Source organism: Pseudophryne corroboree, chromosome 2, assembly GCF_028390025.1.
Source record: "Pseudophryne corroboree isolate aPseCor3 chromosome 2, aPseCor3.hap2, whole genome shotgun sequence".
Classification (NCBI taxonomy): domain Eukaryota; kingdom Metazoa; phylum Chordata; class Amphibia; order Anura; family Myobatrachidae; genus Pseudophryne; species Pseudophryne corroboree.
The window spans coordinates 105722520-105749745 of NC_086445.1; the positions used below are offsets into that span (position 1 = coordinate 105722520).

Genomic DNA, 27226 nt, shown 5'->3' on the forward strand with positions numbered 1-27226 from the left:
GGAAATCTGACGGAAGCTGCCGTCTTTCCGACAAAACGGCAGCTTCCGACAGCAATTAAATACACCCCTTAATCTCAATTTGTGTTTGTTTTTTTTCTTTCTTCAAAACATCACATCTTTGCAGCCTATACTGAAGGGGCATACACAAGAAGAGATGTATGCTTAATATCTAAGCAATCTCACTAGATTGCTTAGAAATTAAGCACACATCTAGTTAGATTGCTCACTTAACCTTCACTTCACTGGGTGATGTGAGCTTTCTCCTCCCCCCCCCCCCCCCGCCCCCGCGCGCTGTGTGCGGAGCGGGGGAGAGATGTGTTCTGAGCGTTGAGTGCTGGATCGCTCAGCACACATCTCTTTACACATCGGTACGTGTGTGCAGCCCTTGAGTCGGCCACATCTGCAGAACATGAGCTGCAAATCTCTCTTGTATCTGGCTGGATTGCAACTGCAATCTCTGAAAGGGTATGGGTCGTTAGGCTGACCACACTTAGGTCGACAGTCATTAGGTTGACCACTATTGATTGACATGCATTAGGTCGACATGTTCACTAGGTCGACATGGAAAGAGGTCGACATGCGTTTTTTATTTTTTTTTGGGTGTCGTGTTCTTTGGAAAGTGACGGGGAACCCCAGTTAGTGCACCGTGTCCCCTCACATGGCACGCTTCGCTCGCCATGCTTCGGGCAAGGTTACCATTCCCAATTGTAGTCCATGTGGATCGTCAAGTATGAAAAAGTCCAAAAAATGAAAGAGAGAAAAAAATGTGATAAACGCATTTCAACCTTTTTCCATGTCGACCTAGTGACCATGTTGGCATAATGCATGTTGACCAATAGTTGTCGACCTAATGACTGTCGACCTAAGTGTGGTCGACCTAATGACCCATATCCTCTGAGTTTGTGCAGTGTAGAATTACCTTTACACATTGCTCCTGGTGCTTTACTAACTTTAATTAAATTAGTGTGTTTGTCACACTTGTGAGCAATCAGACGCTGTCATAATTAGCAGCTTTGCAGTCATCATTATCAATATTTACATCTACATCAGGGTCTGAACTGACACTAATCAGATCACTTCAGGCCTCTGTATTAAAGCTTGAGGGGTTCCCATGTGCCACGGAGCCCGTCCAGCCCTGTATATTACACTGTGCCGGCAAGTGGGTCCCTCCTCCGCTGTTGCATCATCTGCACAATGAGTCTTCGCTTTCACCATTTTCCTGCACTTGCACTGGGAAGATGGCACCGTGGATGAGGAGGGTCCGGCTTGCCGGTACACGATAAGTACTCTGGGCTCAGGGACTGTGGTTTGGACCCTCCATTTGCTGCACCGCACACTGTGCACCAATTATAAATTTTACTATGCCTTTGTGAGGTTGCGTTTTTATGACAGTCATGTTAGTCACCATTTGTAAATACACACCCATGCCACGCCCTTACTGTACTTTTGTTTCGCCTGCACATTGCAGTCACATTCATGCCCACTTCCTGCAATTCCACACCCATTACAGTCCCTGTCTCTGCCACTGGTTGCAGAGCCTCTTGAGTCAGAAAAAAAGATGCAGATTCCCAAAATGCACAAAAAACTGCAATTTAGCCTGAAAAAGTATTTCATTTCTGTGAAGACTCTGTATATGGACATTATTTAGATATAAAAATATATTGTGATAGTGTCATTACTATTGCTATCCTTTCCAGCACTTGACATTTGCAAACCAGACTCACCTTGGCAAAGAGTGTGTGGACATATGCTGCAGTCAAGGACTTGTCACATTGGGTTGGGTAGAATATCCTGGCGCACAGGATGCCGGCGCTCAGAATTCCGACGCTGTCAACCCTATGATGAAGATTCCGTCAGGGGGGAGTTATGCATTCTAACTCACCCCCTAACCCCTTAACCCTAACCCTTCGTGACCACAGCCTAACCCTTACCTCCCCGGTAAGTTCCTAAACCTAATCCTCCCCCCTTAGTACCTAAACCCCAACAACCCGGTGGTACCTACTGTAACCCTAACACCCCTGTCTGCAGCCTAACCTCGCTCCCCCTGCAGCCTAATCCTAATGTTCCTTGTTTCCCGATCCCGACGGCCTGAATATTGAATGTATCGCATCACCTTAGATCAGTGGTTCTCAAACTCGGTCCTCAGGACCCCACACGGTTCACATTTTCCATGTCTCCCAGCAGCTGCACTGTGTATTTAAAAAATGTACAGGTGACCTGCAAAACATGAACCGTGTGGGGTCCTGAGGACCGAGTTTGAGAAACTGTGCCTTAGATGTATGTAACCTTACTGAAGTTCAAGGTCAACTTTAAAACCACCAGGACGTTTTACTGCGCGCAGAACTTCACGCGGCAGTGAGCGTGACACATATCCCCACAGTCCCTAGGGATAGTTGATTGGTATGCAATTAATAACGATGATTACACAGTTCTCATTTAAACAACATGGAGCATACTTGTTAAGTGTGGAATAATGATGAAGTCGTTTCCTGTCAAAGGTCATATTAGAGGATTCAATACAGAGAACCTCCTCACAAAAGCGTAACAATAAATACATTTTCATGTCAGAACTAGTAAGAATTGCGCACACTGAGGTTTTGTTGTGTGCTTTTTGTTCTTGTCTGATTGTGTGTGTTTCCTTTCTAAATATTCAATTATTTGCAAAAATCACGTTGTTAGACTTCAATGTTTGCACAGCATGTAAATACACGGATTTGCTTAGATTACATTCAGGATTTGAACTTTTATATTCTCTCTGAATTCCCCTTGTGAGTAACAATTTTCGGAACATTTGCAGCAGGTGGCTCTGAAGTGTTCTGCATTCAATGTTCAGCGTTCAGTGAACACACAAGAAAGAAAACTTGCATTGTTTTAGTAATACAGTTGCCTTGATACATGGTATAAACTCAGTTATAATGCAGTATTTTCATATGGAGAGACCTTTAAATGACTTAAAATAATAATGTGTATTGGCTTTATTGCTACTATTATTGGGGTACAGTACTACTAAAAAAACAAACAAACATGAGCTACGGTATGAATGGAGGGACCAGTGGCAGCTCATGAAGTTAGATTAATGCGCAGAGTGTTCTCTCATTGGTCACAGACTTCAAACAAAACACCCTGAGGCCCAGATGTATCAAACCTTGGAGAGTGATAATTAGCACGGTGATAGAGTAGCAGCCAATCAGCTCCTAACTGTCATTTTTCAAACCCAGCCTGCAACATAGCAGTTAAGAGGTGATTGGCTGGTAACTTATCACCTCGCTGTTTATCACTTTCCAAGGCTTGATAAACGTGTTCATCTAACATAGCATACCAAACATTATAGTATAGAATAAATAAAGCATGATTACATTATGGTTTCTTTCCATAGAGTGCTGAATCCATGCATTTTTGATGCAAACAACTATAGACCAAGAGAAAAAGTTCAATAACTTACAGGTAACTGTAGGTAGTAAGACCCTCTCCTGTTCCTGTCACTAACAACTAGTATTCCAATGCTAAGCCGCTTACAGATTGTTCCTGTGTTTTGTAAGTGTGTACAGTATGTGTTACTTATTGCATTTGTAGTGATAGATCTGAGCAGTATTGTGGCCAATCCCAGGATCGGCGGGATCCTGGGATTTAAGGCAAAAATTGGCCGGGGTTCAATCCTGGTATTGGAATTTCCAATCCCGGCGATTTTGGGAATAGCCAGTCCACTGTTGTTTTTCTGTGCCCGGCAGCGTTGAACCTCTCTAGCAAGCTTAGACGCTGCCTGGCTCCCTCCTCCCAGGTTCCTCCAGCCCCCAGCTGTGCGTACTGTACAGCGTGACATGATGTCAGAGGTCACGTTGCGCAGTCTGATGCTAGCCGCCCGCCCCGCACGGACCGCACATCGCCGTCCGCAGCCTGTGCCAGTGAACCCTCCTGTCTAGGATGGTATTTGTGTGGGCAGCGGTGGACCGGGTAGGTTCGGGGGAGGGGGGAAATCACTGTAGATTTAAATTTTAAAATCTTCAACCCAATCCCGGGAATCCCGGGATTGACCATTTTTCATCCCCAAAAAATGAAAAGTAAAATACAAAATTGCACCTGGCGCTATCACTCACCAAAGTGAGAGCAGCTGATCTCGAAGGGATGATCCCAATCCCCTCCACGAAAAGAACAATATAAACAGAATGAGACTGCGCTTCACACTTTGGAAAGTGAGAAGCGCAGTCTCATTCTGTTTATATTTTTCAATCGCGATACCCAGTATTGAAAAAAAGGTCCGGATTGGCCTCCCTATGAGCAGTGATTATTACAAGCAGTCAGACCTGAGAGGAGATGTATCAAGCCTTGGGGGTATATCTACTAACCGTCGATTGTGTGTTTCAGTCGATTTTCAGTCAATTTTGAATGTAACTATTTACTAAAGTCAAAATCGACCCATATAGAACTTTATACTCAAATTGAACTATAATAGAACCTTCTATACTTTAACATAGAGTTCAATTCCTAACCCATATTTAATAATAGTCAATTTAAAAATCAACCTAAAATCAACCCAAAATCATAATTTTCAATAGAGCCACCAGCAATAGTTCTATTTGATTTTTTATTTTTTTTCTCATGTAGAATTGTCTGAAACCTTAATATGATGGAAAAAACACGGTAGAGAAGCATGTGGGGCACTCTGGCTGCATAACTCATGACATTGAAAGGCACAGCAATGATTTAAAAAAAAAAAAGTAAAAATGCAAATTAGGCCAGGAATGAAGGTGTTTGTGGGTAATACAGTGCATGTGACCTGTTTTGACCAATAGAAATGTTTTTTGTCTATTTTGGGTCGACTTTAGATCGATTTTTGATCAATGTTATCACTTTTATGTTGATTTTTTATGAAAACACTTTTAGAACTTCAAAATAGGGCTCACATCACAAAGCAATTTTTAAAAGGAACTCAAAATCGACTTTTAGTAAATGAGCTACTGTAGTTGAATTTGTGGGGATGTTGGTTCTATTCTGGTCGATTTTAAATAGAACCAAAAACGACTGTTAGTAAATATACCCCTTGGAGATAGATATTGGTGGTCATTCCGAGTTGATCGCTAGCTGCATTCGTTCGCTGTGCAGCGATTAGGCCAAAAAATGGCACTTCTGCGCATGCGGCGCAATGTACTATTACAACGAACGATGTCATTTTACACAAGGTCTAGCGATGCTTTTCAGTCGCACTGGATGCCTCAGAGTGATTGACAGGAAGAGGGCGTTTTTTGGTGTCAACTGACCGTTTTCAGGAAGTGTTCGAAAAAACGCAGGCGTACCAGGAAAAACGCAGGCGTGGCTGGGCGTGTTTGTGACGTCAAAACAGGAACTGAACAGTCTGAAGTGATCGCAAGTGCTGAGTAGGTTTTGAGCTACTCTAAAACTGCACAAAAAAACTTTGTAGCCGCTCTGCGATCCTTTCGTTCGCACTTCTGCTAAGCTAAAATACACTCCCAGTGGGAGGCGGCATAGCGTTTGCACGGCTGCTAAAAAGTGCTAGCGAGCGATCAACTCGGAATGACCACCATTGTAAAGTGGACAATTTGCACATACAGTAGCAACCAATAAATCCCCCCTGATCTTTGCTAATCTTCTTTTCCGTAATACAAGTTAAAGAAAATTCCATCCTAACTGATTCATACTTTATAATTTTTATCTTCCTACTTAATTATTCTTACAGGAAGATTTAATTGTAAAATTTCTATTCCATATTAGAAAGACATTTTAAAGTGTGCGTAACAGTAATATAAAGTATTCCAAATTACATATTCTCTTCCTAACTAACTACTTTATGTGCACACTGCTGTCTTTTGTAATCCCGGATAAGTGGCGTCCTGCTGTATTCCTTACAAATAAGGTTCCATTTTCTCCAGATTACCAAAAGGATTCAAACTAAACCCCTTTTTCAAATATCATCGGTTCTTTCTCGAAACTTTATATACAGTATGCACATATATATACACGTATGATATTTGTATTTGAATCCTTTAGTTTCTGATCATTTTCAAGCCATTTAAGGCGATGGTGGAGAATTTGTGTTACAAATATTGCATTTTTGACAGTAGATATTTACAGGTAAAAGTTATATAATTAATAGTATAAAGAAAATACATAATATGTTGAAACTTCTGACCAAACATCATCTTTCGGTGTGTCTCCTTGCACTGTATATTCGCTCATTGGATTATTCACCGCACAGACAATGAAATCATCGGTATTTTCACAGTTTAGCCAATCCATATCATCTGATTGTTCAGGGCATAGCAAATCTTATAATTGGAATGTTCACAATATAGTCAATCTGATCATTGGAATGTACACCGCATAGCTAATCTGATCAGTGGAATGTTCAGAGAATAGCCAATCTCATCACTGGAATGTTCTGAGAATAGCCACCTCATCACTGGAATGTTCTGAGAATAGCCAATCTCATCGCTGGAATGTTCTGAGAATAGCCAATCTCATCACTGGAATGTTCTGAGAATAGCCAATCTCATCGCTGGAATGTTCTGAGAATAGCCAATCTCATCACTGGAATGTTCTGCGAATAGCCAATCTCATCACTGAAATGTTGGAATGTACACAACATAGCCAATCAGGTCAATGGAATATACACAACATAGCCAGTCTGTTCACTGAACTGTACACAACATAGCCAATCTGATCACTGGACTGTACACAGCATAGCCAATTGCATCAATTAACTACACAGTGTGGCCAATCTGATCATTGGAGTGTTCGCAGCATAGCCAATCATATCAATTGAATGTACACAGCATAGCAAATCTGATCACTGTAATGTACACATCATAGCCAATCTGATCAATGCAATGCACAAAGCATAGCCAGCCTGATCAATTGCACGTACACAGGATAGCCAGTCTGATCATTGGAATGTTCACAGCTTAGCTAATCAGATCCATTGGATGTATATAATATAGCCAATCAGATCATTTAAAAGTAATGGGGATGTGTGGGGAGGCAACGACCTGTCCACTCGTGATTTTGGTAATGAAGAAATGGCTGCATATGACTGGTGTCATAGGCAAACACAGGGCGGATTTCCTGTTGCCTGGAAACCCTCCTTCCTACAGCCTGGCCCACGGCCACTACATGCAGTGTAAAAGGCTAAATGAAGCTGCTGCACGTGCCCGGTAGCAGCAGATTTGCCTACCAAGTCTGCTGTCTATCTGTGGATCTGAGGGATCAGTCATCGCACCAGAGAGAGAATCTGGTAAGTGGCTTACCATGGTCATTGGGACATCCTATGTCTCATATACTACTGTATATTACATACACTGCACTTTGTTTAGGCAGACTATAGCTTGTTACATGCTAATTTCTCTTACGTCCTAGAGGATGCTGGGGACTCCAAAAGGACCATGGGGTATAGACGGGATCCGCAGGAGCTTGGGCACACTGAAAAGACTTAAACTGGGTGTGAACTGGCTCCTCCCTCTATGCCCCTCCTCCAGACCTCAGTTAGACTTTGTGCCCAGGACTGACTGGACACTCACTAGGGGAGCTCTCCTGAGTTTCTCTAGAAAATACTTTTGTTAGGTTTTTTATTTTCAGGGAGACCTTCTGGCTACAGGCTCCCTGCATCGTGGGACTGAGGGGAGAGAAGTTAGACCTATTTCTACTTAGTTTAAGGGCTCTACTTCTTAGGCTACTGGACACCATTAGCTCCAGAGGGTTCGATCACTTGGTGCGCCTAGCTGCTTGTTCCCGAAGCCGCGCCGTCACCCCCCTCACAAAAGCCAGAAGAAAGAAGCCGGGTGAGTATGCAGAAGGCAGAAGACTTAAATGACGGCAGAAGACTTCAGTAACAAGGTACAGCGCAGCGGTAGCGCTGCGCTCCATGCTCCCACACACTTCACCAACGGCACTCACAGGGTGCAGGGCGCTGGGGGGGTGGCGCCCTGGGCAGCAGTTACTGAGGTCTGGGAAGCCGGCAGAAGGCTTTTCGGTGCTTCTGCACTGTTTTTCATACCCCAGCCGGCATTTTCAATTTTAAAATTTTAGCGGGCTGAAGCGCGCCGGGAAGGGGCGGAGCTTAGCTGCACGGCTCACCAGCGCCATTTTCCCTGATACACGCGGCATGAGACGCTGACGCGGGACCTCCAAAGCTCCACTACAAGTTACGGGGAGCTAATCGGGGGGGGGGGGGGGAAGCACAGTTTTGTGGTGCATAATTATTGTCCTTGAAGCAGCGTTATTTACATATATTCTTTGGTGGGATATATGGGTGCTGGGGTGTGAGCTGGCATACTCCCTCCGTGTTTCTCTATCCGGGCTTCCTTGTGGGCCTGTCCCCTAGCTGAGGCATTGTGTGTGTGTGTCGGTGTGTCGATACTCAGGGTCGGCATGTCTGAGACTGAATATTATTCCCCGGAGGAGGCTGCTGGGGGAGCAGATGTGGGTCTGGAATTGGCTCTGACGGCGCTGCCGACACCTGATTTACTCACATTGTTAAGTACACTTAATACAAATGTGGCCTCTTTGTCAAAAAGGTTAGATAAATCGGAGTCGCAGACACAGGTGTGGAGGAAATCCATGGAGGATGCTTTGTCTCAGGTGCAGACCCCATCGGGGTCGCAAAAGCGGCCGTTTACCCAAGTGGTATATACTCATACCGACAGGGATTCTGACTCCGAGGTCGATTTCAGTGAGGCTGCTTTACATCCACGGTTAGTTAAGAGTATTCAGTACATGATTGTGGCTATAAAAGATGTTTTACACATTTCTGATGAACCTGCGGTGCAGGAAACAAGGATTTGTTTGTTCAAAGGGAAAAAACCTGAGGTGAAGTTTCCCCCCTCTCATGAAATGAATACTCTTTGTGAAAAGGCTTGGGAGTCGCCGGACAAGAGGTGCAGATTCCCAAGAGAATTTACATGGCGTATCCTTTCCCCTCTGATGACAGGGGAAAATGGGAGGCGTCTCCAAATGTTGACAAAGCTCTATCTCGTTTGTCTAAGAAGGTGGCGCTTCCGTCTCCTGACACGGCAGCTCTCAAGGATCCGGCGGATCGCAAGCTGGAGACGTCTCTGAAGTCCATTTTCGCTAATACGGCTGCATTGCTCAGACCTGCTGTGGCGTCGGTATGGGTGAGTAGTGCTATTGCTAAATGGACTGAGAATTTAGCTGCTGATATGGATACCCTTGATAAAGATAATGTTCTTTTGAATAATCAAGAGCCAATGCCATGGCGATCTCGGCCAGGAGGGCGTTGTGGATCCATCAATGGAATGCTGATGCCGACTCCAAGAGAGCTATGGAAGCTCTACCCTTCAAAGGTAATGTCTTGTATGGGGACGGCTTGGCTGACCTGGTCTCTACCGCGACTTTTCTTCACACACAACAGAAAAAGGCACCACATCAGCAGATGCAGTCCTTTCGTCCAAATAAATACAGGCGTGGAAAAGGTTCATCCTTCCTCACTTCAAAGGGTAGAGGAAGGGGAAGGAAGTCGCCTGCAGTGTCAGGCGCCCATGACCAAAAGTCCTCCCCTGCCTCTACCAAGTCCACCGCATGACGCTGGGGCTTCCCTGGGGGAGTCCAGACCGGTGGGGGGCCGTCTGCGGATCTTCAGTCAGGTCTGGGTTCAATCAGGCCTGGATCCTTGGGTCCTAGAGATAGTATCTCAGGGATACAAGCTGGAGTTTCAGGAGGTGCCCCCTCACCGGTTTTTCATTTTGGCCTTACCAGTGTCTCTTCCGGACAGGGAGGTGGTGATGGCAGCAATACAAAAGTTGTGTCAACAGAGGGTCATTGTTTCCTTTTCCCCCGTCCCAACGGGGGGAGGGGTTCTACTCGAGCCTCTTTGTTGTACCGAAACCGGATGGTTCGGTCAGACCGATTCTGAACCTAAAATCCCTCAATCCAAAGTTTTCAAGTTCAAGATGGAATCTCTTCGAGCTGTGATTTCCAGCCTAGAAGGGGGGGATTTTATGGCGTCAGTCGACATAAAGGATGCCTACTTACACGTCCCGATATATCCTCCGCATCAAGCCTTCCTCAGGTTTGCGATATAGGATTCTCATTACCAATTTCAGATGTTGCTGTTTGGGCTTTCCACGGCCCCGAGGATTTTCACCAAGGTCATGGCAGAAATTATGGTTCTCCTTCGCAAGCAAGGGGTTACAATTATCCCGTACTTGGACGATGATCTGATAAAGGCGAGGTCCAAGGAACGGTTGCTGAGAAGTGTGAATTGTCACTGTCGGTTCTGCGACAGCACGGTTGGGTGCTAAATTTGCCAAAATCTCAGTTGATTCCGACCACTCAGATGCTTTTTCTGGGCATGATACTGGCCACGGAGTTACGGAGAGTGTTTCTTCCTGAAGAAAAAGATCTGGAACTGCAGACGATGGTCAGGGAACTTCTGAGGCCGACAAGTGTGTCGATTCATCACTGTACTCGGGTTCTGGGGGAAATGGTTGCAGCGTACGAAGCCATTCCATTTGGCAGGTTTCATGCCCGGGTGTTTCAGTGGGACCTGCTGAGAAAATTGTCCGGGTCTCACCTGCACATGCACCGGAAGATAAGTTTATCTCCCAAGGCCAGGATTTATCTCCTGTGGTGGCTACAAAGTTCTCACCTCCTAGGAGGGCGCCGGTTCGGTATCCAGGAGTGGGTACTACTGACAACAGATGCAAGTCTCCGAGGCTGGGGCGCAGTCACCCAAGGAAGAAATTTCCAGGGGAAATGGTCGCTCCAGGAAGCTTGTCTCAACATAAATGTTCTCGAGTTAAGAGCCATTTACAACGGCCTGCTACAAGCAAGAAGCCTACTTCAGGGTCGACCTGTCCTCGTACAGTCGGACAACATAACAGCGGTGGTGCATATAAACCATCAAGGCGGAACAAGGAGCAGGGCGGCTATGGCAGAGGCCACAAGAATCCTTCGCTGGGCGGAACAACACGTGAGCGCCCTGTCAGCAGTCTTCCTTCCGGGAGTGGACAACTGGGAAGCAGATTTCCTCAGCAGACACGATCTCCATCAGGGAGAGTGGGCTCTTCACCAAGAGGTATTTGCAGAAGTGACGAAGCGTTGGGGAATTCCACTGATAGACATGATGGCGTCTCGCCTCAACAAGAAGCTTCCGAGGTATTGTTCCAGCTCAAGGGACCCCCAAGCCAGTGCAGTGGACGCCCTGGTGACTCCGTGGGTGTTCCAGTCGGTGTATGTGTTCCCTCCACTTCCTCTCATTCCAAAGGTACTGGGAATCATTCGACGAGCAAGGGTTCAGGTGATTCTCGTCGTTCCAGATTGGCCAAGAAGGGCCTGGTATCCGGATCATCAGGAATTACCTGTGGAAGATCCTTGGCCGCTTCCTCTAAGAGAGGACCTGTTATTGCAGGGACCATGCGTGTTTCCAGACTTACCGCGGCTGCGTTTGACGGCATGGAAGTTGAGCACCAAATCTTAGCTCGAAAAGGTATTCCCGGGGAGGTCATTCCCACTCTCCTTAAGGCTAGGATGGAGGTTACGGCGAAACATTATCACCGTATTTGGAGAAAGTACGTTTCGTGGTGTGAGACTAAAACAGCTCCTGCGGAAGAATTCCACCTAGGTCGGTTTCTCCATTTTTTTACAGGCAGGCGTCGATGCAGGCTTGAAATTAGGCTCCATCAAAGTGCAGATTTCGGCTTTATCTATTTTCTTTCAAAAATAATTGGCTGTCCTCCCAGAGGTTCAGACTTTTGTGAAAGGAATGATAAATATACATCCTCCGTTTGTGCCCCCTGTGGCACCATGGGATCTTGAGGTGGTCTTGCAGTTTCTTATGTCTTCCTGGTTTGAACCTTTGCGTAAGGTTGAGTTAAAGTTTCTCACTTGGAAGGTAGTCATGCTGTTGGCTGTGGTGTCTGCCAGGCGAGTGTCAGAGTTGGCGGCCTTATCACATAAGAGTCCATACTTGATTTTCCATTCGGATAGAGCAGAATTAAGGACTCGTCAACAGTTTCTGCCGAAGGTGGTTTCTTTGTTTCACATTAACCAACCTATTGTGGTACCCGTGGCTACGGATGCTGTGGCAGTTCCAAAGTCTCTGGATGTTGTGAGAGCTTTAAAAATCTACGTCGCCAGAACGGCTGTTGCCAGAAAGACAGAGGCGCTGTTTGTCCTGTATGCTTCCAACAAGATTGGTCATCCTGCTTTGAAACAGACTATTGGACGCTGGATTTGTAGTACGATTCAGCAACCTCATTCTTCGGTTGGCCTACCGGTGCCGAAGTCAGTAAAGGCCCACTCTACCAGGAAAGTGGGCTCATCTTGGGCGGCTGCCCGAGGGGTCTCGGCAATTCAGCTTTGCCGAGCAGCTACCTGGTCGGGTTCAAACACTTTTGCTAAGTTTTACAAGTTTGATACCCTAGCTGAGGAGGACCTCATGTTTGCTCAATCGGTGCTGCAGAGTCGTCCGCACTCTCCCGCCCGTGTTGGAGCTTTGGTATAGACCCCATGGTCCTTTTGGAGTCCCCAGCATCCTCTAGGACATAAGAGAAAATAGGATTTTAGTACCTACCGGTAAATCCTTTTCTCCTAGTCCGTAGAGGATGCTGGGCGCCCATCCCAGTGCGGACTGTTGCTTGCAGTGTATTCTTACTGGTTAAATTAGTTTATACACGGGTTGTGTATTTATTGGTTTCAGCTTGTTGCTGTTGTTAATTCATACTGTTATCTGGTTTACTGTTACTCCAGTTGTACGGTATGTTTGTGGTGTGGGCTGGTATGTTGTAGCCCTTACTTTAAACAAAAATCCTTTCCTCGAAATGTCCGTCTCTCCTGGGCACAGTTCCTATAACTGAGGTCTGGAGGAGGGGCATAGAGGGAGGAGCCAGTATACACCCAGTTTGTCTTTTCAGTGTGCCCAAGCTCCTGCGGATCCTGTCTATACCCCATGGACCTTTTGGAGTCCCCAGCATCCTCTACGGACTAGGAGAAAAGGATTTACCGGTAGGTACTAAAATCCTATTTATAATAATAATTAATAATACATGCTAATTATGCATTCTTCATGGGCTGGCAACAATCACATTTGGAAACCCCCCCCTCCTCCGGAAATCCTGCATCTGCCCCTGGGTATCGGGAAAGAGCAGAAACCTTCAACATGAGATAAGTGATGATGGCTCTGGATGTGGGAAGGTGGTTATGTCAGAAACCTCTCTATGAACTAGGGAGGCCAATCCTGTGCTTTTTTTTTCAATTCCGGGCATCGGGATTGAAAAATGATTAATCCTGGGATACCCGGGATTGGGTTGAATATTGTAAAATTAAAATCTTCAGTGCGCTCCACTCCCTTCCCGGACCCGTCCAGCCCACAGAACTACTCACCATCCTCTGGGAGTGCGGGCGGGTTTACTTGCTGCAGGCGGTGGGCGTCGAGGGTGCGATCTGGGCAGCGCAGGCGGCTGGCGGCAGACTGCACAGTGTGACCTCTGACTTCACGTGCGCACGTCCTGAGGACGCTCAACACTGTCTGGCATTGAAAAAACAAGCAAACTTTACTAATCCCGAAATCCTCGGGTTTGGAAACTACAATCCCACTATTAAATCCCGGCCAATTTTAGGTCTAAATCCCTGGGATCCCGCCGATCCCAGGATTGGCCACCCTAATATGAACCAAAGTTCATAACGTCATATTTGTTATTTTACAAACTCCTAAGACTCATAACCGTGGTAATTTCCACACGTTAAAAGGAATAATGTACTATGAAGTGAAAAAAGACAGATGATTTCTGTTATTGGACAATATGGATAACAAACCTAGATGTTTAGCTGTTTTCATATTGTTCTCAGAGATGCAAATATTCGTTTTGTTACAGAAATTGAAAACATTGTACGATCCAGGAACTAATATTTACATGTTTCCCATATTTGTAGTAATGATTTGCAGATTATTGGTTTAAATAATAAATCAACCAAAATTAGTTTTCAGGAAGTTCATAGAGCTAATATCAAACTACCTGCAAACCCTGGAGTTGCCTGGCTTTTATTTTATGTTCTATTATTCTCCACTCCACCTCCTCTCTTTCTCTCCACCTCACACTCTCCTCTGATGCTTTCGCCCCACCTTTGGAACTAGACAGAACTGAAGTCCAGGGTAGATTCCAGGACTAGCTGTCCTACCCAGGTAGGGCCGGATTAAGCCTTGGGAGGCCCGGGGCACTTAAAACAGGCGGCCCGGGGAAATGGGGGTGTATTGTGTATATCTCCCTACATGACACATTCCAGGAGGGACAAAATGCTCTCTACCTGGAATTCTGTTCTTAATATATGATTGGTGTCACGTGTACTGAACTATTTAACCACTTGCCTGGCGCGGCCATGCCTGCTAGTGCTCTATCTGACCAGATAGTGTTAGCAGCACCAGGGAAGATAAACTTCCCTCCGCTGCTGCTGTCAGAGGGACCGGAAGATCCCTCTGCCTCCTTGCACTTTCCCCCTGTGTCTGCCGTGCTGCCGATCACTGCTGATCGGTCAGCACGGCAGGATTCCCCCCTCCAGCGGCTGCAGACAATGGCAGCCGCTGGGGAGAGTAAATGAACCCTCCTTGGCCACCCCCAGACGCCCCCTGCAATGTTCCCGATGTTCCGATGGTCGCAATGTTCCCGATCGATGTTTCGATGTTTGTGGGGGGGATTTCCCTTTTCTGCTGCAGGGTACACTGGGCACCACAAGGATTGGACAATGGGGTGTAGAGTAGGATATTGATCCGAGGCACCAACAGGCTCAAAGCTTTGACTGTTCCCAGAATGCACAGCGCCGCCTCCTATATCACCCCGCCTCCCAGCACAGGAGCTCAGTTTGTTAGTTGGTGCTGCAGTAAGCAGGCACCGAACGGAGGGGCTGCTCTAAGCAGCCCTAAGAAAAGCTTTTTATGAGGTAAAAAGTGAAGACTTTAAGGGCAGCAGCGGTGGTAAATGTTTTGTGACATTCACTGCTGCAGCTCCAGCTCTCCACAGCGGCGCTGTACACTCCCGAGCCCTGGTTGCCGGGTACCTACAGCGGAGGCTCCGGTTTTCTTCACGTTAGACACACACGGCTGGGGCTCTCCAGGATCGTGTGGCCACGCTTCGGGAGGTGGTAAGTGGGTCCCGCTTGCGGGACCCGGTCTTTATCGCGATCCGGCGCAGTCAGTGGGAGGCGGGCCACGCGCGCTGGCGGTGGACACTGTGGCAGTACAGGCGATCCCACTAGATCACCAGGGCATGGGCGCAGGTCAGGTTTTCTCTATAAACCAATTCTTATATCGCCCACAGTACCCGGTGGTTTTGCCAGCAGAGGGGATAAGGCTTAGACCTGAAGCCCCTGCCCCAGCCCAGGGCGCCATTTCTAGCAAGTGTTCCCGCCTTGGAGCTGCATATCTGTCTTTTCCTCACTCTCTGTCAGTGTCTGCGGCGCCATTATCCCTCAGCTCACTGTTCCTGGGACTGCTTGGGCAAATCCTCCTATGTAAAGCCGCCTGGTTGTCAGCGCTGTGACTTTACATGACACTTAAGTATTCTACCTGCCTTTTTAGACAGTGATAGTTAGGAAAGAGTGCATTTAGTCAGGGTTTTATAGTACAATTACCCTGTGATATACATCCAGTTCTTACTGTGTACTGTTATATCTATTGTTATATAGCTGTGTAAGCTACACAAACCAGAAATTAGAAACACTGTCATACACCACAAGCGCTAAAGCAAGATATCACCATAACGTTCCTTTTTGGGCCAGAAGATAGGTTCTATTCTTCTGAGTAAAATCTTCAATTTAGTTCAATACAATATGGAGTTTCTCGAATGTTGATATCATAAAAGACAAAAAATGGCGAGAACAAACCAATGTGTAGTACATACAATCAAGATATGTTTTCATTCGTACAGTGTCGTGAAATGGATAACAAAAATTGTGCCCCACTGATGTTATACGATTCGAATATAGACCACCTCAAAGTTTCTTTTTTTGGGGTCAATTTCTTTTTCTATTTATGAAGCCTCCGGAATAGTATAATAGAGTCTCAATCAAACTAGGGGAGGCCTTATAACAGTTTTCTGGAGAAGGCGGATGATGCGTACCCCAACACTCACACTCTGTGTGCTGATGACAAACATATAAAGGTATCTTTCACTCTTTCAGCAATAGAAGTAATCCACTGATCGCGTACCCCAACTCACGATTTAAAGGGCTTGATAACTCCTATAAAGGTATCTTTGGGTCTCTCCTCGGAGATCTCGATTAGAAGTCTCTAATGTAGTCTCAAAAATGTCGATCACATGTGGAAAATAAAAAACAGCCAATGTGTAGGAAGTTCCACTATTTTCAATGTAGTATGTAGGGTATCTCTAATGAATATTTAAATAGACATGGAGCGTAACCCACTTACACATGTATAGGGAACTTTAAACATATAATGGTTTCTCAGAAACACCGTCAGGGGTTTTAAAACGCCCGTTTACTTTAGTCGGTCGACACAGACACAGACACGGACACTGAATCCAGTGTCGACGGTGAATAAACAAACGTATTCCTTATTAGGGCCACACGTTAAAGGCAATGAAGGAGGTGTTACATATTTCTGATACTACAAGTACCACAAAAGAGGGTATTATGTGGGATGTGAAAAAACTACCGTAGTTTTTCCTGAATCAGATAAATTAAATGAAGTGTGTGATGATGCGTGGGTTCCCCCCGATAGAAAATATGGGCGGTATACCCTTTCCCGCCAGAAGTTAGGGCGCGTTGGGAAACACCCCTTAGGGTGGATAAGGCGCTCACACGCTTATCAGAACAAGTGGCGGTACCGTCTATAGATAGGGCCGTCCTCAAGGAGCCAGCTGACAGGAGGCTGGAAAAATATCATAAAAAGTATATACACACATACTGGTGTTATACTGCGACCAGCGATCGCCTCAGCCTGGATGTGCAGAGCTGGGGTGGCTTGGTCGGATTCCCTGACTAAAAATATTGATACCCTTGACAGGGACAGTATTTTATTGACTATAGAGCATTTAAAGGATGTATTTCTATATATGCGAGATGCACAGAGGGATATTTGCACTCTGGCATCAAGAGTAAGTGCGATGTCCATATCTGCCAGAAGATGTTTATGGACACGACAGTGGTCAGGTGATGCAGATTCCAAACGGCACAAAGGTGTATTGCCGTATAAAGGAAGAGGAGTTATTTGGGGTCGGTCCATCGGACCTGGTGGCCACGGCAACTGCTGGAAAATCCACCGTTTTTACCCTAAGTCACATCTCTGCAGAAAAAGACACCGTCTTTTCAGCTTCAGTCCTTTCGTCCCTATAAGAGTCATATCTGCCCAGGGATAGAGGAAAGGGAAGAAGACTGCAGCAGGCAGCCCATTCCCAGGAACAGAAGCGTTCCACCGCTTCTGACAAGCTCTCAGCATGACGCTGAGACCGTACAGGACCCCTGGATCCTACAAGTAGTATCCCAGGGGTACAGTTTGGAATGTCGAGACTTTTCCCCTGCGCAGGCTCCTGAAGGCTGCTTTACCAAGGTCTCCCTCCGACAAGGAGGCAGTATGGGAAAAAAATCACGAGCTGTATTCCCAGCAGGTGATAATTAAATTACCCCTCCTACAACAAGAAAAGGGGTATTATTCCACACTATATTGTGGTACTGAAGCCAGAAGGCTAGGTGAGACCTATTCTAAATCTAAAAAAATTTGAACACTTACAAAGGTTCAAATCAAGATGGAGTCACTCAGAGCAGTGATAACGAACCGGGAAGAAGGGGACTATCTGGTGTCCCGAGACATCAGGGATGCTTACCTCCATGTCCCAAATTTGCCCTTATCACTAAGGGTACCTCAGGTTCGTGGTACAGAACTGTCACTATCAGTTTCAGACGCTGCCGTTTGGATTGTCTACGGCACCCCGGGTCTTTACCAAGGTAATGGCCGAAATGATGGTTCTTCTTCGAAGAAAAGGCGTCTTAATTATAGAGATGAGCGCCTGAAATTTTTCGGGTTTTGTGTTTTGGTTTTGGGTTCGGTTCCGCGGCCGTGTTTTGGGTTCGACCGCGTTTTGGCAAAACCTCACCGAATTTTTTTTGTCGGATTCGGGTGTGTTTTGGATTCGGGTGGTTTTTTCAAAAAACCCTAAAAAACATCTTAAAACATTGAATTTGGGGGTCATTTTGATCCCATAGTATTATTAACCTCAATAACCATAATTAACACTCATTTTCAGTCTATTCTGAACACCTTACACCTCACAATATTATTTTTAGTCCTAAAATTTGCACCGAGGTCGCTGGATGACTAAGCTCAGCGACCCTAGTGGCCGACACAAACACCGGGCCCATCTAGGAGTGGCACTGCAGTGTCACGCAGGATGTCCCTTCCAAAAAACCCTCCCCAAACAGCACATGACGCAAAGAAAAAAAGAGGCGCAATGAGGTAGCTGTGTGAGTAAGATTAGCGACCCTAGTGGCCGACACAAACACCGGGCCCATCTAGGAGTGGCACTGCAGTGTCACGCAGGATGTCCCTTCCAAAAAACCCTCCCCAAACAGCACATGACGCAAAGAAAAAAAGAGGCGCAATGAGGTAGCTGACTGTGTGAGAAAGATAAGCGACCCTAGTGGCCGACACAAACACCGGGCCCATCTAGGAGTGGCACTGCAGTGTCACGCAGGATGTCCCTTCCAAAAAACCCTCCCCAAACAGCACATGACGCAAAGAAAAAAAGAGGCGCAATGAGGTAGCTGTGTGAGTAAGATTAGCGACCCTAGTGGCCGACACAAACACCTGGCCCATCTAGGAGTGGCACTGCAGTGTCACGCAGGATGTCCCTTCCAAAAAACCCTCCCCAAACAGCACATGACGCAAAGAAAAAAAGAGGCGCAATGAGGTAGCTGACTGTGTGAGAAAGATAAGCGACCCTAGTGGCCGACACAAACACCGGGCCCATCTAGGAGTGGCACTGCAGTGTCACGCAGGATGTCCCTTCCAAAAAACCCTCCCCAAACAGCACATGACGCAAAGAAAAAAAGAGGCGCAATGAGGTAGCTGTGTGAGTAAGATTAGCGACCCTAGTGGCCGACACAAACACCTGGCCCATCTAGGAGTGGCACTGCAGTGTCACGCAGGATGTCCCTTCCAAAAAACCCTCCCCAAACAGCACATGACGCAAAGAAAAAAAGAGGCGCAATGAGGTAGCTGACTGTGTGAGAAAGATAAGCGACCCTAGTGGCCGACACAAACACCGGGCCCATCTAGGAGTGGCACTGCAGTGTCACGCAGGATGTCCCTTCCAAAAAACCCTCCCCAAACAGCACATGACGCAAAGAAAAAAAGAGGCGCAATGAGGTAGCTGTGTGAGTAAGATTAGCGACCCTAGTGGCCGACACAAACACCTGGCCCATCTAGGAGTGGCACTGAAGTGTCACGCAGGATGTCCCTTCCAAAAAACCCTCCCCAAACAGCACATGACGCAAAGAAAAATAAAAGAAAAAAGAGGTGCAAGATGGAATTGTCCTTGGGCCCTTCCCACCCACCCTTATGTTGTATAAACAAAACAGGACATGCACACTTTAACCAACCCATCATTTCAGTGACAGGGTCTGCCACACGACTGTGACTGAAATGACGGGTTGGTTTGGACCCCCACCAAAAAAGAAGCAATTAATCTCTCCTTGCACAAACTGGCTCTACAGAGGCAAGATGTCCACCTCATCATCATCCTCCGATATATCACCGTGTACATCCCCCTCCTCACAGATTATCAATTCGTCCCCACTGGAATCCACCATGTCAGCTCCCTGTGTACTTTGTGGAGGCAATTGCTGCTGGTCAATGTCTCCGCGGAGGAATTGATTATAATTCATTTTAATGAACATCATCTTCTCCACATTTTCTGGATGTAACCTCGTACGCCGATTGCTGACAAGGTGAGCGGCGGCACTAAACACTCTTTCGGAGTACACACTTGTGGGAGGGCAACTTAGGTAGAATAAAGCCAGTTTGTGCAAGGGCCTCCAAATTGCCTCTTTTTCCTGCCAGTATAAGTACGGACTGTGTGACGTGCCTACTTGGATGCGGTCACTCATATAATCCTCCACCATTCTATCAATGGTGAGAGAATCATATGCAGTGACAGTAGACGACATGTCCGTAATGGTTGTCAGGTCCTTCAGTCCGGACCAGATGTCAGCATCAGCAGTCGCTCCAGACTGCCCTGCATCACCGCCAGCGGGTGGGCTCGGAATTCGGATTTGGGATTTCGAAGAATGCACAGTTCTTTGCTGTGCTGCTTTTGCCAGCTTGAGTCTTTTCATTTTTCTAGCGAGAGGCTGAGTGCTTCCATCCTCATGTGAAGCTGAACCACTAGCCATGAACATAGGCCAGGGCCTCAGCCGTTCCTTGCCACTCCGTGTGGTAAATGGCATATTGGCAAGTTTACGCTTCTCCTCCGACAATTTTATTTTAGGTTTTGGAGTCCTTTTTTTTCTGATATTTGGTGTTTTGGATTTGACATGCTCTGTACTATGACATTGGGCATCGGCCTTGGCAGACGACGTTGCTGGCATTTCATCGTCTCGGCCATGACTAGTGGCAGCAGCTTCAGCACGAGGTGGAAGTGGATCTTGATCTTTCCCTAATTTTGGAACCTCAACTTTTTTGTTCTCCATATTTTATAGGCAGAACTAAAAGGCACCTCAGGTAAACAATGGAGATGGATGGATTGGATACTAGTATACAATTATGGACGGACTGCCACGGTTAGGTGGTATAAAAAAACCACGGTTAGGTGGTATATAATACAATTATGGATGGACGGACTGCCTGCCGAGTTCCGACACAGAGGTAGCCACAGCCGTGAACTACCGCACTGTACACTGGTTGATAAAGAGATAGTAGTATACTCGTAACAACTAGTATGACACTATGACGACGGTATAAAGAATGAAAAAAAAACCACGGTTAGGTGGTATATATTATAATAATAATACAATTATGGATGGACGGACTGCCTGCCGACTGCCGACACAGAGGTAGCCACAGCCGTGAACTACCGCACTGTACACTGGTTGATAAAGAGATAGTAGTATACTCGTAACAACTAGTATGACACTATGACGACGGTATAAAGAATGAAAAAAAAACCACGGTTAGGTGGTATATATTATAATAATAATACAATTATGGATGGACGGACTGCCTGCCGACTGCCGACACAGAGGTAGCCACAGCCGTGAACTACCGCACTGTACACTGGTTGATAAAGAGATAGTAGTATACTCGTAACAACTAGTATGACACTATGACGACGGTATAAAGAATGAAAAAAAAACCACGGTTAGGTGGTATATATTATAATAATAATACAATTATGGATGGACGGACTGCCTGCCGACTGCCGACACAGAGGTAGCCACAGCCGTGAACTACCGCACTGTACACTGGTTGATAAAGAGATAGTAGTATACTCGTAACAACTAGTATGACACTATGACGACGGTATAAAGAAAGAAAAAAAAATACCACGGTTAGGTGGTATATATTGTAATACAATTATGGATGGACGGACTGCCTGCCGAGTTCCGACTGCCGACACAGAGGTAGCCACAGCCGTGAACTACCGCACTGTACACTGGTTGATAAAGAGATAGTAGTATACTCGTAACAACTAGTATGACACTATGACGACGGTATAAAGAAAGAAAAAAAAATACCACAGTTAGGTGGTATATATTATAATAATAATACAATTATGGATGGACGGACTGCCTGCCGACTGCCGACACAGAGGTAGCCACAGCCGTGAACTACCGCACTGTACACTGGTTGATAAAGAGATAGTAGTATACTCGTAACAACTAGTATGACACTATGACGGTATAAAGAATGGAAAAAAAACCACGGTTAGGTGGTATATATTATAATAATAATACAATTATGGATGGACGGACTGCCTGCCGACTGCCGACACAGAGGTAGCCACAGCCGTGAACTACCGCACTGTACACTGGTTGATAAAGAGATAGTAGTATACTCGTAACAACTAGTATGACACTATGACGACGGTATAAAGAAAGAAAAAAAAATACCACGGTTAGGTGGTATATATTGTAATACAATTATGGATGGACGGACTGCCTGCCGAGTTCCGACTGCCGACACAGAGGTAGCCACAGCCGTGAACTACCGCACTGTACTGTGTCTGCTGCTAATATAGACTGGTTGATAAAGAGATAGTATACAATACATACAACAATATACTACTATACTGGTGGTCAGGCACTGGTCACCACTAGTCACACTGGCAGTGGCACTCCTGCAGCAAAAGTGTGCACTGTTTAATTTTAAATTAATATAATATTATGTACTCCTGGGGGCTCCTGCTATAACAACCTGCAGTGCTCCCCAGTCTCCCCCACAATTATTATAAGCTTTGCCTTTTATACATTGATGTGCAGCACACTGGGCTGAGCTGAGTGCACACAGACTGAGTCACACTGTGTGACTGGCTGCTGCTGTGTATCGTTTTTTTTCAGGCAGAGAACGGATATAGCAGAGAACGGATATATTATATTAAAATAAATAAAAGTTAACTAACAACAACTGCACTGGTCACTGTGGTAAACTCTGTCTGACTCTGCACAATCTCTCTCTCTCTTCTAATCTAATTTCTAATGGAGAGGACGCCAGCCACGTCCTCTCCCTATCAATCTCAATGCACGTGTGAAAATGGCGGCGACGCGCGGCTCCTTATATAGAATCCGAGTCTCGCGAGAATCCGACAGCGTCATGATGACGTTCGGGCGCGCTCGGGTTAACCGAGCAAGGCGGGAGAATCCGAGTCTGCTCGGACCCGTGAAAAAAACATGAAGTTCGTGCGGGTTCGGTTTCAGAGAAACCGAACCCGCTCATCTCTACTTAATTATCCCTTACTTGGACGATCTCCTGATAAGGGCAAAGTCCAGGGAACAGTTGGAGGTCGGAGTAGCACTATCTCGGATACTGTTACAACAGCAGGGGTGGATTCTAAAGATTCCAAAATCGCAGCTGATCCCGACAACAAGTCTCCTGTGCTTAGGGATGATTCTGGACACAGTCCAGAAAAAGGTGTTTCTCCCGGAAGAGAAAGCCAGGGAGTTATCCGAGCTAGTCAGGAACCTCCTAAAATCAGTGCATCATTGCACAAGGGCCATGGTAAAAAAAAATGGTGACTTCCTTCGAAGTAATTCCAGTCGGCAGATTTCATGCAAGAACTTTTCAGTGGGATCTGCTGGACAAATGGTCCGGATCGCATCTTCAGATGCATCAGCGGATAACCCTATATCCAAGGACAAGGGTGTCTCTCCTGTGGTGGTTACAGAGTGCTCATCTTCTAGAGGGCCGCAGATTCGGCATTCAGTTTTGGATGTTGGTGACCACGGAGGCCAGCCCGAGAGGCTGGGGAGCAGTCACACAAGGAAAAAATTTCCAGGGAGTGTGATCAAGTCTGGAGATTTTTCTCCACATAAATATAGCTAAGGGTAAATTTATAATGCTCTAAGCTTAGCAAGACCTCTGCTTCAAGGTCAGCCGGTATTGATCCAGTGGGATAAAACATCACGGCAGTCGCCCACGTAAATAGACAGGGCGGCACAAGAAGCAGGAGGGCAGTGGCAAAAACTGAAAGGACTTTTCGCTGGGCGGAAAATCATGTGATAGCACTGTCAGCAGTGTTTCATTCCGGGAATGGAAACTGGGAAGCAGACTTCCTCAGTAGGCACGACCTCCACCCGGCAGAGTGGGAACTTCATGGGGAAGTTTTCCACATAATTGTAAACCGTTGGGAATTACCAAAGGTGGACATGATGGCGTCCCGTCTGAACAAAAAACGGGACAGGTATTGCGCCAGGTTAAGAGACCCTCAGGCAATAGCTGTGGACGTTCTGGTAACACCGTGGGTGTACCAGTCGGTGTATGTGTTCCATCCTCTGCTTTTCATACCTAAGGTACTGAGAATTATAAGACGTAGAGGAGTAAGAACTATACTCATGGCTCCGGATTGGCCAAGAAGGACTTGGTACCCGGAACTTCAAGAGATGCTCACAGAGGACTTATGGCCTCTGCCGCTAAGAAGGGACTTGTTTCAGCAAGTACCATGTCTGTTCCAAGACTTACCGCAGCTGCGTTTGACGGCATGGCGGTGGAACGCCGGATCCTAAGGGAAAAGGCATTCAGGAAGAGGTCATTCCTACCCTGGTCAAAGCCAGAAAGGAGGTGACCGCACAACATTATCACCACATGTGGCGAAAATATGTTGCGTGGTGTGAGGCCAGGAAGGCCCCACGAAGAAATTTCAACTCGGTCGATTCCTGCATTTCTTGCAAACAGGAGTGTCTATGGGCCTCAAATTGGGGTCCATTAAGGTTCAAATTTCGGCCCTGTCGATTTTTCTTCCAGAAAGAATTGGCTTCAGTTCCTGAAGTCCAGAAGTTTGTCAAGGGAGTATTGCATATACAACCCCCTTTTGTGCCTCCAGTGGCACTGTGGGATCTCAACGTAGTTCTGGGATTCCTCAAAACACATTGGTTTAAAACCAGTCAAATCTGTGGATTTGAAGCATCTCACATGAAAAGTGAACATGCTCTTGGACCTGGCCTGGACCAGGCGAGTGTCAAATTGGTGGTTTTTTTCTCAAAAAAGCCCATATCTGTTTGTCCATTCGGACAGGGCAGAGCTGCGGACTCGTCCCCAGTTCTCTCCCTAAGGTGGTGTCAGTGTTTCACCTGAACCAGCTTATTGTGGTGTCTTGCGCCTACTAGGGACTTGGAGGACTCCAAGTTGCTAGATGTGGTCAGGGCCCTGAAAATATAGGTTCCAGGACGGCTGGAGTCAGGAAAACTGACTTGCTGTTATCCTGTATGCACCCAACAAACTGGGTGCTCTTGCTTTTAAGCAGACTTTTGCTAGTTGGATGTGTAATACAATTCAGCTTGCACATTCTGTGGCAGGCCTGCCACAGCCAAAATATGTAAATGCCCATTCCACAAGGAAGGTGGGCTCATCTTGGGCGGCTGCCCGAGGGGTCTCGGCTTTACAACTTTGCCGAGCGGCTATTTAGTCAGGGGCAAACACGTTTGTAAAATCCTACAAATTTGATACCCTGGCTAAGGAGGACCTGGAGTTCTCTCATTCGGTGCTGCAGAGTCATCCGCACTCTCCCGCCCGTTTGGGAGCTTTGGTATAATCCCCATGGTCCTTTCAGGAACCCCAGCATCCACTAGGACGATAGAGAAAATAAGAATTTACTTACCGATAATTCTATTTCTCGGAGTCCGTAGTGGATGCTGGGCGCCCATCCCAAGTGCGGATTATCTGCATTACTTGTACATAGTTACAAAAATCGGGTTATTATTGTTGTGAGCCATCTTTTCAGAGGCTCCGCTGTTATCATACTGTTAACTGGGTTCAGATCACAGGTTGTACAGTGTGATTGGTGTGGCTGGTATGAGTCTTACCCGGGATTCATAAATCCTTCCTTATTGTGTACGCTCGTCCGGGCACAGTACCTAACTGAGGCTTGGAGGAGGGTCATAGGGGGAGGAGCCAGTGCACACCACCTGATCCTAAAGATTTACTTTTTGTGCCCTGTCTCCTGCGGAGCCGCTATTCCCCATGGTCCTTTCAGGAACCCCAGCATCCACTACGGACTCCGAGAAATAGAATTATCGGTAAGTAAATTCTTATTTTCACAAAGATATACTGTATTACATATTTTTATCTGTGATTTAGTCACCATATCTCTCCTTTATCTCTGCTAGTGCTGACTACACTGCGCAGGGGTTTGGGTTTAGAGGTATAGTGCTGCTGATAATTGTACTGTGTTAACCTCATACTGCAAGTTATATCATGTCTGCTTCTGAGGATAACGGTTCTGGGGCTGAACACACTGCCGGTGTTGCTGACGCCATGGGGCCATATGAGGAGGATATAGCAGCTATGGGCTCTGGTTCTGGGGACTCCTTGCCCCCCAGTGGGACTGTGGCAACGGAGGCACATACTGACCCACCGTGGGCCGCTTTTTCCACGCTTCTGCATACGCTAGTTCATAAACGAACTCCCCCTATGGGACCCCCAATGCCGGTACAACCGTATGTGGTCCCTGCAGCTAACCCGCCGTGGGCGGACGATTTATCTGCTCAATTAAAGAAGTTGAACCAGTCCTTGACTACTAAAAAGTCTGACCAACACTCGCCTAAGTCCAAGAGGTCCTCACAATCCACTGCTGTCACTGACACCTCGTCTGATGAAGATGGCACATATACCGACCCCTCAGGTTCTGACTCAGATACGGCTGATGGGGAGGGTAGTTCACATGTGGATGTTCCTGATCATTTGGAGGCTTTTAAGTTAATTCTGCAGATTACGTATGATCCCGAGCCATCCGTCCCTCCTAAGAAACCAGATAGGTTCAAGCGTCAGAAGGTGGTTAAGCAAGTTTTGCCTCGCTCTGACCACCTAGTGGATATACGTCAGGAACCCTGGGAAAACCCGGGTACGAAGTTTGTGCCTCAAAAGAAGATCCTGGCTCGCTATCCCCTCACGCCAGAGCTGTCTAAAAATTGGTAAACGCCTCCTTCAGTGGACTCACATGTGGCTAGGATGGTGGTTTCCTCAGCTCTACCTGTCACTACCGTCACGTCTCTAAAAGAGCCTACGGATAAACGTGTGGAGTGTTGTCTGAAAGCGATTTACACCCTCACGGGTGCTGCACAAAGGCCCACTATTGCAGCTACATGGGCTGCAGAGGCTATTGAAGCATGGGCCTTTGGAGTTAGAAGCTGAAATCTCTTCTGACCATGCTAGACAATTCTTGTCATATATTGTCACAGCTTCTCGATATATTAAAGAGGCGGCTTCTGATGCCGGTATCCTAGCAGCCAAGGCCTCTACTACGTCAGTCCTGGCTCGCCGGATATTGTGGCTGAGATCCTGGTCTGTGGATCTGGACTCTAGAAAAACCCTGGAGGTACTCCCTTTCAAGGGAGATATTCTGTTTGGGGAGGACTTAAATAAGATTGTGGCTGACTTGGCTACTGCCAAAACTGCCTGTCTGCCTAATATCGATCCTTCTGTGTCAAAGGCTAAAGGTACGTCCTTTCGCCCCTTTCGTCCTTCAGGTAAAGCAAAAGGTCAGGCGTATCATAAGCAGGCCCGCACTTCCAAACCTGGTAAGCCGAAGCCCAAAAGAGCCTG

General features: G+C 46.5%; 1 protein-coding gene across 3 annotated transcripts in view; it reads left to right on the forward strand.

Annotated features, from left to right (window-relative positions):
* Nucleotides 1–27226, forward strand: part of ELMOD1 (ELMO domain containing 1) — a 296287-nt gene that overhangs the window by 150463 nt on the left and 118598 nt on the right. Inside the window, exon 2 of one of the 3 annotated variants that reach the window (XM_063951583.1) lies at nucleotides 3377–3444. The exons of the other annotated variants lie outside the window; for them this stretch is intronic. The gene's annotated coding sequence lies outside the window, so the exon portion shown is untranslated. The remainder of the gene's footprint in view (nucleotides 1–3376; nucleotides 3445–27226) is intronic. 3 annotated transcript variants of the gene reach the window in all.